This window comes from Nyctereutes procyonoides, unplaced genomic scaffold (genome assembly GCF_905146905.1).
Source record: "Nyctereutes procyonoides isolate TBG_1078 unplaced genomic scaffold, NYPRO_anot_genome, whole genome shotgun sequence".
In the NCBI taxonomy this organism is placed as follows: Eukaryota; Metazoa; Chordata; class Mammalia; order Carnivora; family Canidae; genus Nyctereutes; species Nyctereutes procyonoides.
The window spans coordinates 14,568,437-14,581,901 of record NW_026575132.1 but is presented as its reverse complement, the minus strand read 5'-3'; the positions used below and the strand labels follow the sequence as shown (position 1 = coordinate 14,581,901).

Sequence of the window (13,465 nt, the reverse complement as noted above, 5' to 3'; positions counted from 1 at the left end):
CGCTGCGCCACCCAGGGATCCCTTTTTCTTTCTTTCTTTCTTTTTTTTCTTTCTTTCTTTCTTTCTTTCTTTCTTTCTTTCTTTCTTTCTTTCTTTCTTTCTTTCTTTCTTTCTTTCTTTCTTCTTCCTTTCTTTTCTTTCTTTCTTTCTTTCTTTCTTTCTTTCTTTCTTTCTTTCTTTCTTTCTTTCTTCAGTTTTAATGTCTCAGTTGGTTATTTTGATTTAGAAGGGTCCAAAATATTTTTTTTATATCTAATACAATGATGACGTTGACTTTTTTTGTATATTTTTTTTATTGGAGTTTGATTTGCCAACATATAGCCTAACACCCAGTGCTCATCCCATCAAGTGCCCCCCTCAGTGCCCATCACCCAGTCACCCCATCCCCCTGCCCATCTCCCCTTCTACAACTCCTTGTTTCATTTCCCAGAGTTAGAAGTCTCTCATGTTCTGTCTCCCTGACTGATATTTCCAATTCATTTTCTCTCCTTTCCCCTTTATTCCCTTTCACTACTTTTTATATTCCCCCAAATGAATGAGACCATGTAATGTTTGTTCTTCTCAGATTGACTTACTTCATTCAGCATCATACCCTCCAGTTCCATCTACATGGAAGCAAATGGTGGGTATTTGTCGTTTCTAATGGCTGAGGAATATTCCATTGTATACATAGACCACAGCTTCTTTATCCATCATCTTCCAATGGACACCGAGGCTCCTTCCACCGTTTGGCTGCTGTGGCCATTGCTGCTACAAACATCGGTGTGCAGGTGTCCTGCCGTGTCACTGCATCTGTGTCTTTGGGGTCAATCCCAGCAGTGCAATTGCTGGGTGGTGGGTAGTTCTCGTTGCAAAGCTCGGGCGGGTCCGCAGCCCGAGCCCAGTCCCTGCGGCAGTTGCTCACACAGGTGCACCACGAAGGTATCTTCAAGGTTGCCTGGATGAACTTTTTGGCTGGAGCATGGAGTGTAGAGGGCGGAAAAGCCTTAAAAATAGGTGTCTGGTAGAAAAAAATCCTCACAAAAATGAAAGGAAGGAACCCCCCCCCCCCGAAGTCTTTCTTGGGGGACAGCTTGACCCTGTGGCCTCAGTGGGGAAGCTCGGAGCACCAGGCTGCCACCTGGCCCTGCTCTGCCACCTGGATCCCAGGCCTCCTTCCTTCCCACCCACCTGCCGGCTGCCCCCTGAGAGCCGCTTTCACGGCCACGGCTCAGCCTGGGGGGGTCATCGGAAATGAGGGGCCTGTCGAGGAGCAGGCTTGCCGCGCGGACGTTAGGTGGTTAGGCCCAGATGCCGCGGTCATTCGCTTCCCCTTTAATTTCCCATGAATCCAGCCCCTGACTACCCGCAGGCGACCAGCCCAGGTCCTCCTCCCCAGGAAGCCCTCAGAGCTCGGCCTGCGCCCCCCGCCCCCCGCGCCCCGCACCCAGGGCTCGTGCCCCCCCCCCGCGGTGACAACTAGGCGTGTTTCCCATCAAGAGTTCCTCTTCCGGGGTGACCCGAGGACACGCGTGTCGTTCGGCCGCCGGCGGGGCACGGCCTCGGCCCGAGGGCGGGTGAGGGAAGGGGGAGGGAGGGGAGGGAGAGGGGGAGGGGAGGGGGAGGGAGGGAGGGAGGGGGAGGGGGAGGGGGAGGGAGAGGGGGAGGGGGAGAGGGGGAGGGGAGGGAGAGGGGGAGGGGGGAGAGGGAGGGGGAGGGGAGGGAGAGGGGGAGGGGGGAGAGGGAGGGGGAGGGGGAGGGAGAGGGGGAGGGGGAGAGGAGGGGGAGGGAGAGGGGGAGGGGGGAGGGGGAGGGGAGAGGGAGGGGAGAGGGAGGGGGAGGGGGGAGGGAGGGGGAGGGAGGGGAGGCTGCCCCCGCCCCGCGCGCCTCTCCCTGCGCCGGCTCCTCCTCGTGCGCTCCCCCCCACCCCCGCTGGGCCTCCTCCGAGGGGTCCCCTCGGCGGCGGCGGCCCGAGCCCCAGCACTCTCGCCGGCCCCGCGCCTCTCGGGGAGCCGGGAAGCTGCTCCTCAGGCTCCTGCCTCCAACGAGGCCCGGGCTCCCCGGGGCGCTGGGCGAGCGAGCTCGCTTCTCCTCCCTCCTTCTTTGCTTTCTCCTCCCTCCCTCCCTCCCTCCCTCCCTCCCTTCCTCCCTCCCTCCCTTCCTTCCTCCCTTCCTCCCTTACTTCCTCCCTCCCTCATTCCCTTCCTGCCTTCCTTATAGTCTTTCCTTTCCTTTCCTTTCCTTTCCTTTCCTTTCCTTTCCTTTCCTTTCCTTTCCTTTCCTTTCCTTTCCTTTCCTTTCCTTCCTCCCTCCCTCCCTCCTTCCCCTTCCTCCCTCCCTCCTCTCTCCTTCCCCTTCCTTCTTTCCCCCTCCTCCCTTCTTCCCTTCCTCCCTTACTCCCTCCCTCCTTCCCTCCCTTACTCCCTCCCTCCCTCCTTTCCTTCCTTTCCTTCCTTCTTTCTCTCTTTCCTTCACCTTTCCAGGCTATTTAATCAAGCTACTTACAATGTACTCATTCCTAAGAATACCCCATGGTAGTGACATTGTTTATTTCCAGATTTTTCTGCATTCAACCTAAAAGGTATTTCTTCCCAAGAAACTGAACTTTTCTGTTAAATGTACTTGATCACGTAGGAGAATTGGGTTCATAAAATCAATTCATTGCAAACTTTATGTATAAATCATAGATATCAGTAAAGAAGTTCTTCCCTTATGTCATGGAGCCTAATAAATCCCACATGACCTTCAGTAACCAAGGCTGAAACAAGCCACTCATTGACCTTGTCCATGGTTTTCAAGTACATGTCATCAGACAAGCCACAGACTCTCATCTACGAGGTCAAGAGCTATGAACTGGTTCAGACGACGATGACCATCTTCGGACTCTGCTTTCAAAAACTCCCTTTCAGAAACTGGATTATCATGATGGACAACAACTACAAAATAGAAGCTTCCAGACGTTGTCTTCAATATATAGCTCCTAAGTATATATATATATATCCCCTGCAGGGAGACACTAGCTACAGAAACGGCCAGTCGGCTCCCACCTTAGACCCTGCTCCTGGAGGATGCTGTTTGGATTATTGATGAAAGTGTGGCGGGAAGGAAGGCCAGGGGGTGGAGAGTCCAGGATTTGGTTTCTCTTTTCAGATTTACTTTGGGCAGGTTGGTGTTTTCTTAAATTGGTGGTAAATTTTCATTTAAGTTTTTGAAACCACTATTGAGTACTAACCCCCTTAGAATTTTTTAAAAAAGATTATTTATTTGAGAGAGAGAGACAGTGTGAGCATGAATGGAGCGGGTGGGATGGGGTGGAGTGGGGTGGGATGGGTGGGGAGGGGCAGAGGGAGAGGGATCAGCAGACTCGGTGCCGGTGCCGAGTGCAGAGCCTGACAGGAAGCTTGAACCCACAGCCTATGAGATCACGACCTGAGCCAAAACCAAGAGTCAGACAGACACCCAACTGCCCAACCGACCCTGCCACCCAGGTGCTCCCAAATACCTTTTTGAATTTAATATCCGCAATTATGGTGACTCCAGGTTTATTTATTTATTTATTTATTTATTTATTTATTTATTTATTTATTGGCCCTCTGGTCTCTCTCCCAAAGCTTTAGTAGTTTCATTCTTGCTACTCCTCGCCTGTGAGTGCACGTGTGTGTTGACTTTCCTAATCATCTAGAAGGTACCCTTCTGCTGCGGTGGCTTGTCCCTAGACTACCAGCTCTTTCTCTCTGTCCCACTTCTCTCTACCACTTCCAGCTGCATCATCGGAGTGATTGCCCTCCCAGCCCGGCCCTGCCACAAGCTCAATGTCGCTGCTCCAACAGGCCCTGGGATCCGAGCCCCTGCCTCTGCACCTACCAGGTGGCCTCGAGTCACTCATCCCCTTGGAACTTCTGTGTCCTTTCAACTTGAACCAGGGTGGCCAGGGTCTGGATTTGACCCACAGACACAGATGCATTTTATGTGTCCTGCACAATGTATTAAGGATATTTAAAATTAAGAAAAAATATTTTTAAAATATAGAAAAGGTATGTATGAGTGCATATATGTATATATGTGTATATATACCTGCACTCTGTGTTTTTCTAGCTTCTCTGAAAAATCTCTGAATCAGGCTGCTCTAATTTTGCAGCATGCCAAGCTGAGCAGTGGCTGTCTCCTTTAGATGACACGCTCTTTGTCACCAAGCCTGCCTCATGTCAGTTTTTTAATTTCCAATGATTGACTCACCTGAATTACTCTGATGGCTCTTGGAGCCCGCTGTCTCCTGACCGTCTTCTGAGCTGCGTGTTTGGGTCCCTTGGAAAGGATGAGGGGCTGGGAGACACAAGCCACATTACTGAGGACTGCTACGTTTGCTACATGCCTTTCTTGCCAGGACGGCATGTTCATGTCCAGGACCTTTGCTCACACTGCACCTTGATCCTGGCCTGTCTTTCATCAGTTTTTTTTACCTAAGGAAGCATCTCTACCTTCAGAGCCCAGCATAAGGGGTGCCCCTGGCTACTCTGAACCTTCTGCTTTCCCTCAGCACTAAGAATAGGTCCCTCCTTTGCTTGGTTCCTGTTGAGCACCCATCTCAGTCAGCGGCATGTCTGCCTTCCCCTCCCTGTTTCTGGGGCTCCAACGCAGGGGTCCCATCCAGCTCACCCCACGTCCTGTCCCCCTCCCTTGCTCTATAGCCTTCTAGCCGTGAACATACTGTCTGGACCCAAGCTGCAGACCAGGTGGATGTCCGGTGAACTGAAATCCTCAGGAAGATTCAATTGTCTATTTTCCCATCACTGACCAACACTTACACGCGAGGAAAGGTACTGGTTCCAGGCTGCAGGGCTCCATGAGAGGAGCTGCTGGTGAATCTGACTTCCTCACCCACTGTTTTCACAATGCCCGACGTGCCCAGGAGTGCAATACACAGCAAGTAAAGGAAAGAAGGGGTCTTCACAGCAAAGGCTGGAACCCGAGTCTCTGTATCCTCCCCTGTGTGATAGACATTCAACCAAACTGAATTCTGCATTGGTTGGGAATTGACCTTCCAAGAATGTCCACACTGTTCTCTCTCCAATTAATTAGGGTGCTGCCTAAAAAAAGAAGTACCCAGAGAAAAGTTTCTCTTCTCAGCCCTCACCAGAGGCACTTCTGGTAGGATTCAGATTTTGTGGTTTTTTACACTTGGCCCATCCCACACTGAGTGGTGGCAGGATGTGGGAAACCTCTAGTAATGAAATCAATAGATTACTACGTCTTTCCCAGGCAGTTTGATAGAGAACTTCTTAGAGCTTTGTTCAGAGAAATCTTTACATCTTCTCTAATTCAACCTTGCCTCCACCCCCAAAGGAGCTCAGCTTTTATTCAAATGCTATTCAAGGGGGAGAGTTTCACATGCTAGTTAGTGGCAGGTACCAAAAGCCCACTTTCCCCTGATTTGCTGCATTTCTGTGTTATAATTGGATGGCACAGATACCTGGAATAGTATGATTAAAGTTGAAGTCAAGTGTGAGGGGAAAAAAAGAACTCTCCTTATAAGAATTCCCTTAACCTCCCCCTCCTTTTTCCTAGTTGATTCTACATCATAGGTGATGGTTTCTCAAGTCCTGGAGGCAAGTGGACCTTCTTACTTAGTGTGTCTAGTGTGGCAGGTTGGCCCTGCCCAGGGATATATTTTTGACATCTTTAGGATCTAGGCATTTGGAGTTAGTTCCAGGAAGATGTTTGCTTCCTGCTACGGGTTGAATCGTCCTCGTCTCCCCACCCACCTCCAAGCCGTTCATGTAGTGAATCCCCTCTACCTCAGAACATGACCTTATTTGGAATTAGGGTCATTGCAGATGTGATTACTTAAGATGAAGTCATACTGGAGTATGGCCTCCATTCCAAGATGATTGCGTTCTTATGAAAAGGGGAAATCTGGAGACACGCACACTGCAAGAACACCACGGGAACATGAAGGCAGAGATCGGGGTGTGTGGTGTGTGTCTATCCACAAAAGAACACCAAAGACAGTAGGCAAACTGCCTGAAGCTAGGCAAGAGACATGAAGAGACTCTCCCTCCCAACCAGCAGAAGGAACCAACCCTGGCCACACCTTGACCTTGGATCTCTGCCTCCAGACCTGTGAGACCCTATGTTTCTGTTGTTTAAGCCTCCCAGTGTGTGGTACTTTTGGCAGCCCTAGTAAGCTCACACTTACCATTTAGCTTCTCTTCCAAAATGAATGGCTGCAAAGCTGAGGTGCTTACCTGAAGGCCTGGTGGGAGGATTCATGAGGGAAAGAAAATTCTAGCTTCTCTGTTCCTGGTGTCAGTTCTGCCTCCTTTGCCAGCAGCAGGGCACTGCCATTAAGGATGAGGGCACTTGGGCTGGACGTGAATCTTGACCACCCCCCCCAGCACTTACCTTGCTTACGTTTTGATTGCTTGATACGTATAAATAGGGGTTATGAGGGCACCACCTCTATAGGGCTGTTGTGTGGAGTAAATGAGATAAACTACAAAGCACATAGTGTGCTCGGCACATTGTAACTGCACAAGGAATCAAACGTTAGCTCCTTTTAGTATTCTACTACTTGTAGGGAGTTTTGTTGTTTAAGTAGGCTCCATGCCCAGTGTGGAGCCCAGGGTGAGGCTTGAACTCAGGACCTTGAGATCAAAACCTGACTGAGCTGAATGGCACCTGGTCGGCGCAGTTGGTTGAGTGCACAACTCTTGGTTTCCGCTCAAGTCATGATCTCAGGGTTGTGGGATCAAGCCCCGTGTAGGGCTCCACGCTTAGCACGGAGTCTGCTTAAGACTCTCTCTCTCCCTCAGCTCCTCCGCCAACCCCGTGCACATGCTCTCTCTCTTTCTAAAATAAATCAATACATCTTAAAAACAAAACAAAACAAAAGATCTGAGCTGAGATCAAGAGTTGGATGCTTAACTGACCGAACCCCCTAGGTGCCCATACTTGTGTTGTTTATGGAACCCCTCTTCCTGTTTCTCTCCAGCCAGCCTGTTTGATGCTGGGCCCTTCCTTCTAGCTCTCGTGTATCTTCACAGGACCCATCTGCTCAGGTGACCTGGGAACACAGGTGAGACAGTTCATGTAGGGAGGTGGCTCTGGGCAGTATCTGCATCCCTATGATCCGGGGACCTAGTGGAAATGCAGATTCCTAGATTCCACCCAGAGTTACCAAAGGGGAAATGCTGGGGCGGGACCCAGAATCTATGCCAGGTGATTCTGATATGTTTAAGCTTGAGAGCCACTGAGGCAGGATGGCTTTCCTGCTTCTCTATACAGCAGCAGCTTCGCCATGCGGCCGTGGCTTCTCAGACGGGCCTTCCTTCTCCCCTTCCTGCCTGCCCTGTCTCCAGGCCTGTCGGGCAATACTGGCTCACAAAATAGGAGGTGGTGACACTGCCTATGCCCCCACCCCCAACCTGCTTCTCTGAATTCATGCTGCCCCTCTGGATTTAAAAGGAGAATGGCTTTCTCTGGGAAGGGCCACAGGAGGAACACCTTCTGCTTTATTTTTGACTTTGGATGTGACTCTGTCTCCACTGCATTCGGGGACCTAGAGTCAATCTCTCCATGCGCTCAGTGCCCTGCTATAGGTCCCGTGTCAGATGGACCTTCAGTAAGTGTTTACCGACAGGAGGAAGGAATGGCAGTGCATCGACTGCCGACAGGTTTCTTAGTGCAGATCCTTCTACTGAGGCGAGTGAGGGCTGGCCGCGGTCCTTAGCATCGCTTGTGTTCAGTTTGTGCAGAACCAGCCCACACTCAGCTCCCTGAGGCAGAGGAGCCTTGGGCTTACCGTGCTGGCTCTGCCACTGTGGCTCATGGCCTGTCCCTAATCTTTAGCGACCCCTTTGTCCTGGTGTGGAGCCCTCTGGCCCTGCCATGCCATGGTGGCTGGTGACACTGTGCCCCCCCCCGATTTCCTTCACGTCTCCTGGTCTGTTGTAAACCTCCTAGAGGTCTTTTCCTGCCTGTACTCTAAGTCCCACCCTGATGTGGGTGCCCACACTGTCACATGTGGGAGTGCAGCGCGGTGAAGGGAGGTTAGGGACCTCAGTGTGGGATGTGGAGGCTTGCCCCTGCCACGCCCTACCTTCACCTCCCATGATGCACTGAAAAGCTCCACCATTCACAGACTTCATGTCCTCCTTTCTCTGTCCCATATCCATCCCGCACCTGCTCTCACCTGCCATCACTGTCTCCAGAGTCAGGCAAGTGCCCCCTGCTGCAACCCCCTCCTCCTGCCCCCCGTGGGCCCCCATGGCTGCGGGCTCAGCTGAGCCTCAGCATTTTTGCAATACCCGTGCTAACACATTGCAAGGCAGGGGGCCAGCAGCTTCTCCAAGACTGCCTTCCACCTTCAGGAGACACTGCTATTCTAGAACTCTCCAGGGAGTATTTGCATGTTAATAGGAGGCTCTTGATTATTAAAAGCCTTCACGTGTCAAAGTAATAAGTACTTAAGGATAGAATACAAGTCACTAAGCCAGGCAGTGGGGAAAAGTAGCCCAGGGGCAGGCCCACCAAACTTACCTTCCCACCAGAGGTCCTTCCGCAGGGTTGACCACGAGCCCCAAGCTGAGCTCTCTCGCTACTCACTCTGTGGATTCATCCCTCTGTGTCTTAGGTGGAGCCCTGCACAGCCAGTTTATTTTTAAAAGTATTGTAACAGTTTTATTGAGATGTAATTCATAGACCCTAAAATGCCTTTTTTTTTAAAGTTTATTTTTAGTAATCTCTGCACCCAGTGTGGGGCTTGAACCTGCAACCCTGAGATCAAGAGTCATACACTCTTCCAACGGAGTCCACTAGGTGCTCTAAAGTCTACTCTTTTAATTAAAAAAAAAAGATTTATTTATTTGAGAGAGAGAGCAACAAGCAGGGGGGAGGAGGGAAGAGGAGAGGCAGAGGAAGAGAGAGAATCTCATGCAGACTCCCCACCAAGTGTGCAGCCTGATATGGGGGCTCAATCCCAGGACCCTGAGATCATGACCTGAGCCTAAACCAAGAGTGGGACGCCCGAGACTGAGCCCCCCAGGTGCCCCTGAAGTCTACTCTTTTAAAGTGTAGGATTCAATATGGTTTTCTCTTTTGTATGTTCATAGATTTATGTAACCATCACTACTACCGTCTAATTTTAGAACATTTTCATCACCTCCTCCCAAAAAACTTTACACCCACCAGCAATCACACCCCATTGCCCCTTCCCCTCAGGCCCTGGCAACGCTAATCTATTTTCTGTCTCTCTAGATTCACCAACTCTGGACGTTTCACAGAAATGGAATCATACAACATGTGTTCCTTTGTACCTGGCTTCTTTCATGTAGTACGTTTTCAAGGTTCATCCAGGGTGTAGCATCTTCCAGTACTTCATTCCTTTTTATTGAATTATAATATTCCATCGTATAGATAAACCACATTTTGCTCATCCAGTCCGTTGATGCGCATTTGGGTATATGCTCGGTTTTGTCCTCTCATGAGATGACCCAGCCATTTGAGTTGGACGCAATCTGTAGAGGAGAAAACCTCTGTCAGGCTCTGTTCACCTCTCTTGGCTGAATATCTCCTTTTCACGGACCCATGCACACTCAGCAAGAATAAATTTACTCTTTCCCATAGTTCGTTCTTCATTCTGACATTCCCTTTGTGTACCAACTGTGGCTTTTATTTTCTGTATTCTGATGCTTTGTTCTTTGGGGCTTCAAGACCCCAGGGGGACTGCCTCTCCCAGCGTTAGCCAGTTTCTAGAAATGATAACTAGCTGGCCCTCTAGTGTGCTTTTCAAACACATACCAACCAATCCAGAGCCCACAACCACAACCACTTCCTTTGTTGGGCTTCAGGCTCTGGGCCCCTGTCCACCTACCCTGGTCATCCTAGGGACCCCGCTAGGGATCAAGGAACAGTTGCCATGCCCAGAGCCTGCTGAAATGATCCAAACTAGCCGATCCTAAATCTGGTTAGCTCAGCCTGCCTACTCTGTCTTACCCATTCTTTACCACAGACTCTTGCCCATGCCCTCCATTCTGCTTCCTACCTGATTCTGGTGCTTCCCCGCGGGCCATGGGTGGCATGGTATGCACTTCCTCTTGAGAATTATGACTAACAAACTATCTCTTAATGGCAGTCATCTCCCGATCTGTTGGCCTGATCATACCTATACCTCACAAAACACCTTACCCTAGCCTATTGTCAGATCTTTCATTTCTGGTGTGATGTCATAATCGTATATAACATCTGTTCATTCCAACTAGCGTCATGCCGATATCTCAAACTTGCCTCACGGCATCTAATGTTCTCCTTACTACTAGGAAACGAACACTTCTTACTTTATTTTCAGCATGGACATCTCTCGTCAAATTGTTTTTCTCCCTAGTTTTGTATACAGATTTTATTTTTTACCATCTCCAGCTTCCCCTGGGAAACAAGACTTTAAAAAAAAGCATGTCAAAAAAAAAGCATGTCACACAGAGCATCTTTTATGAGATGTCTGTGCCTGCTCAGGAGAGATGGTAATAGTGTGAGTTTTGATCTTATTTGGGAAGGATTGACTGGTGTTCTTGCAAACGCACCTGTCTATAAATGGTCCCAACTTCAGCACATGGTCTGGAACACATTCTATCAAGCCGAGTATTTATAGATAATAGAAGTAAAAGAAGAAAACAGCTAATCTTTGTAGCTCATTTGAATAAATGTATCACAGTTTCTAGCACATGGCTTGTCAGTCTGGGCGCTATTAACATTTTGGGTCAGATAATACTTCATTGGAGTGGGAGTGGGTGGGGGAGCTGTCCTGTGTATTGTAGGATATTTAGCAGCATTCCAGGCTTCTATCTACTAGGTGCCAGGGGCATCCCACCACCAGTGCCCAGTTGTAGGCCACAAAAATATCTCTAAACATGGCTAATGTCTCATGGAGGGAGGTGGGTGGGCAAAATTGCCTTAGGCAACCACCACTCTAGGGTTATTAGGGACTTGGAAATCTAGCCTCCTGTATGCGGGAAGCCCACTGTGCCATCCCCTGGGGCTGCAGGTGACTGATGCTCCAACTCCCACTGCCTGAGGGAATTTACTTTACTCCGGTCACTTTTCTTAGGTTGAATTTCCTAGATGCTGCTGCCCTCAACCGAATCGTATATCCCAGGAAAATTCCAAGCTTCTTTCTTGTCCCTGTGGTCCCAGAGTGGCCCCAGATGTGGAGGGAGGAACTGCTAGCCTGGATTGAGAGGTGCAGGGACCAGATGGGGAAGAGCACCCCTCCTGTGGAGCAGGGTCCTGGACCAGTGGTCCCCCCCTCACCTGAGGGGCGTGCTGCAAATGCACGTCTCCGCACCCCGCCTGCACCTGCTGGGGCACTAGCAATGCAGAGGCATGTGCGGAAACACGTGCTGCTCCCATCAGAAAGTGGTTCACCCTAGACAGACACTAAGCTTCCTAGCCATTGTACATGTATCACGTATTCCGCAACTTAGGAAATTAAAACAAAATTTCCTGGTTTGGGTTTCATATATTTTGAATTATATGAGGAGTAAGTACTGTGGCACTTTTGGTTTATTTAGGGCATCTATAGAAGTCTAGACTCCCCGGGGGGAGGCCTGGGCTTCTACATTTTAAGCCTCTCCCCGGGTAATTTCAATGCATAGCCACATTTTGGGACTATCACTTTGTTATAAATATTCGCAACATGTTCTTTAAAGTGTTTATTGGAACTTTTCCATTGCAAACCTATTACATTCTTATTATTGAAGATCTGGAAAATGTGAAAAAGAAAAAGGAGAAACAATGCCTAGGATCTTGCCATCCAGGACTGCTACAATCTCTCCTCAGATTTTTCTTATATTCTAATCAATTTCCTTGTCTTTTATATGTATGTCTGTATGTCTGTAAGTATTTATATTGAGGACATACAGGCACATAGTTGAAAAACCAGTGAGTATCAAAGGGCTTATAAAGAAAAATATTAATTTCCTGCTCATTTCTCTCTGGTCTCCATAGGTCCCCATTTAGGACTCTATGGTTCTTCTGTGTCTGCTCCCTACACCTAAATAATATGCTTATCTTGTGACAAGTTAGTTATCCATCTTGGACATGATCTCCTCTTGGCTTCCTGGTGGTGGAGGACTTAGCTCACTTACATTTCTCCTTCTCCGCCTTTCTTTTCCCCATCCTCCAACACAATTGGGAGCTAGATTAATAGTTATGTCTTTTTACTGCTGGGTTAAATTGTATAATGTTTTGCTTTTCCTGGAGTTAATAATTACCTTAATTTTTTAGTGTTGTAGTTTGCTACGGCTCTACCCTACACACACAAAATTTTTTTCTAAATACTTCAACAGAAATTTCCGAAGAAACACTTGATAATGGGTTTTCCAAATGCTCCAACAAAGCAGGCAATGCATCAGTCCTGTATATCCCTGGGGTCCGCCCGCCCTCTGCGTAGTTTGTCCGGTGTTCTCTGGCCTGGTGCACACACGACTTTCCGTGATTTCCCTGTGCTGCTCAGCTATGCTCCATTTTCTCTGTTCTTATTGTCTGGATCTCGTATTAGATGTTGAGCCCTCCTCGATTGAGCCCCGACTCTTCCTCCCCTCCCCTCATTTTCCATCTCATTTTCTTCTGATTCAGCTTTCTGAAAGATTTAGCCAGCTTTATCTAGTAAGCCTTCTATTGAATTTTTTATTTCAGAGACTACATTTTTATTTTGTACAAGCTCTTGTTCTGTTTATTCTTATGTGGCCTGCTACCCCAATAGCTTCCAAGTCTTGTTATGTGGATGTTATATATCTCTCTGAGGATATTAATTAATACCTGTTGAAACTTCATTCTGTTCTTTGCATTGATTGCATTTTCCTCCGTTTTTTTTTCTGATTGTCTTATTCATTTAGTTATTCATCAAATATTTATTGAGTGCCTTTTATGTACTAAGTATTGTTCTACATGTTGAGGATATAGTGGCTAATAAGATAAAGTCCCCTGACCTTATGAAAGACCATATTCTAGCAAGGGAGAAAAATAAACACGTGAATTACATTATGGCTATGAATAAAAATAAAGCAGGAGGAGGGTGTTGTTTTAGAGTAGCCTAGGAAAGCTTCTCTGAGTGGGGTCTCTTTACTCCTGCCACCTGGGCTGGGATGGCTCAAAGCCTGGCTCAGCTGGGCTGGGATGGCTCAAAGCCCGGCTCAGCTGGGCCTGTGCACCAGAGTGCCTACATAGCGTTACTTCATGTGGCTTGGGCTTCCTCGCAGCATGGCTAATGGCATCCAAGAGGGAATGTTTTGGGAGAAAGCTTTTCAAAAGGCCAAGACAGAGCTGCAAGGCTTCTATTGGTTCCAGGCAAGTCATTAAGGCAAGCCCAGATTCAAGGAGGGAAATTAGACTATCCCTCTTGATGGGAGGGTGTCTGTTGAGGTCACACTGTGAAGATCACAGGAGCTAGGAAGTGTTGTGGCCGTCTGGGGAAGATACAATCTACTGCATG

The 13,465-nt window shown here is 48.6% G+C and overlaps 1 pseudogene; it reads right to left on the bottom strand.

The window, feature by feature from the left end:
* Window positions 1–2,548: 2,548 nt before the first annotated feature.
* LOC129522695 (trafficking protein particle complex subunit 2-like) lies at window positions 2,549–8,246 on the bottom strand (annotated as a pseudogene).
* Between the last annotated feature and the right edge of the window lie 5,219 nt (window positions 8,247–13,465).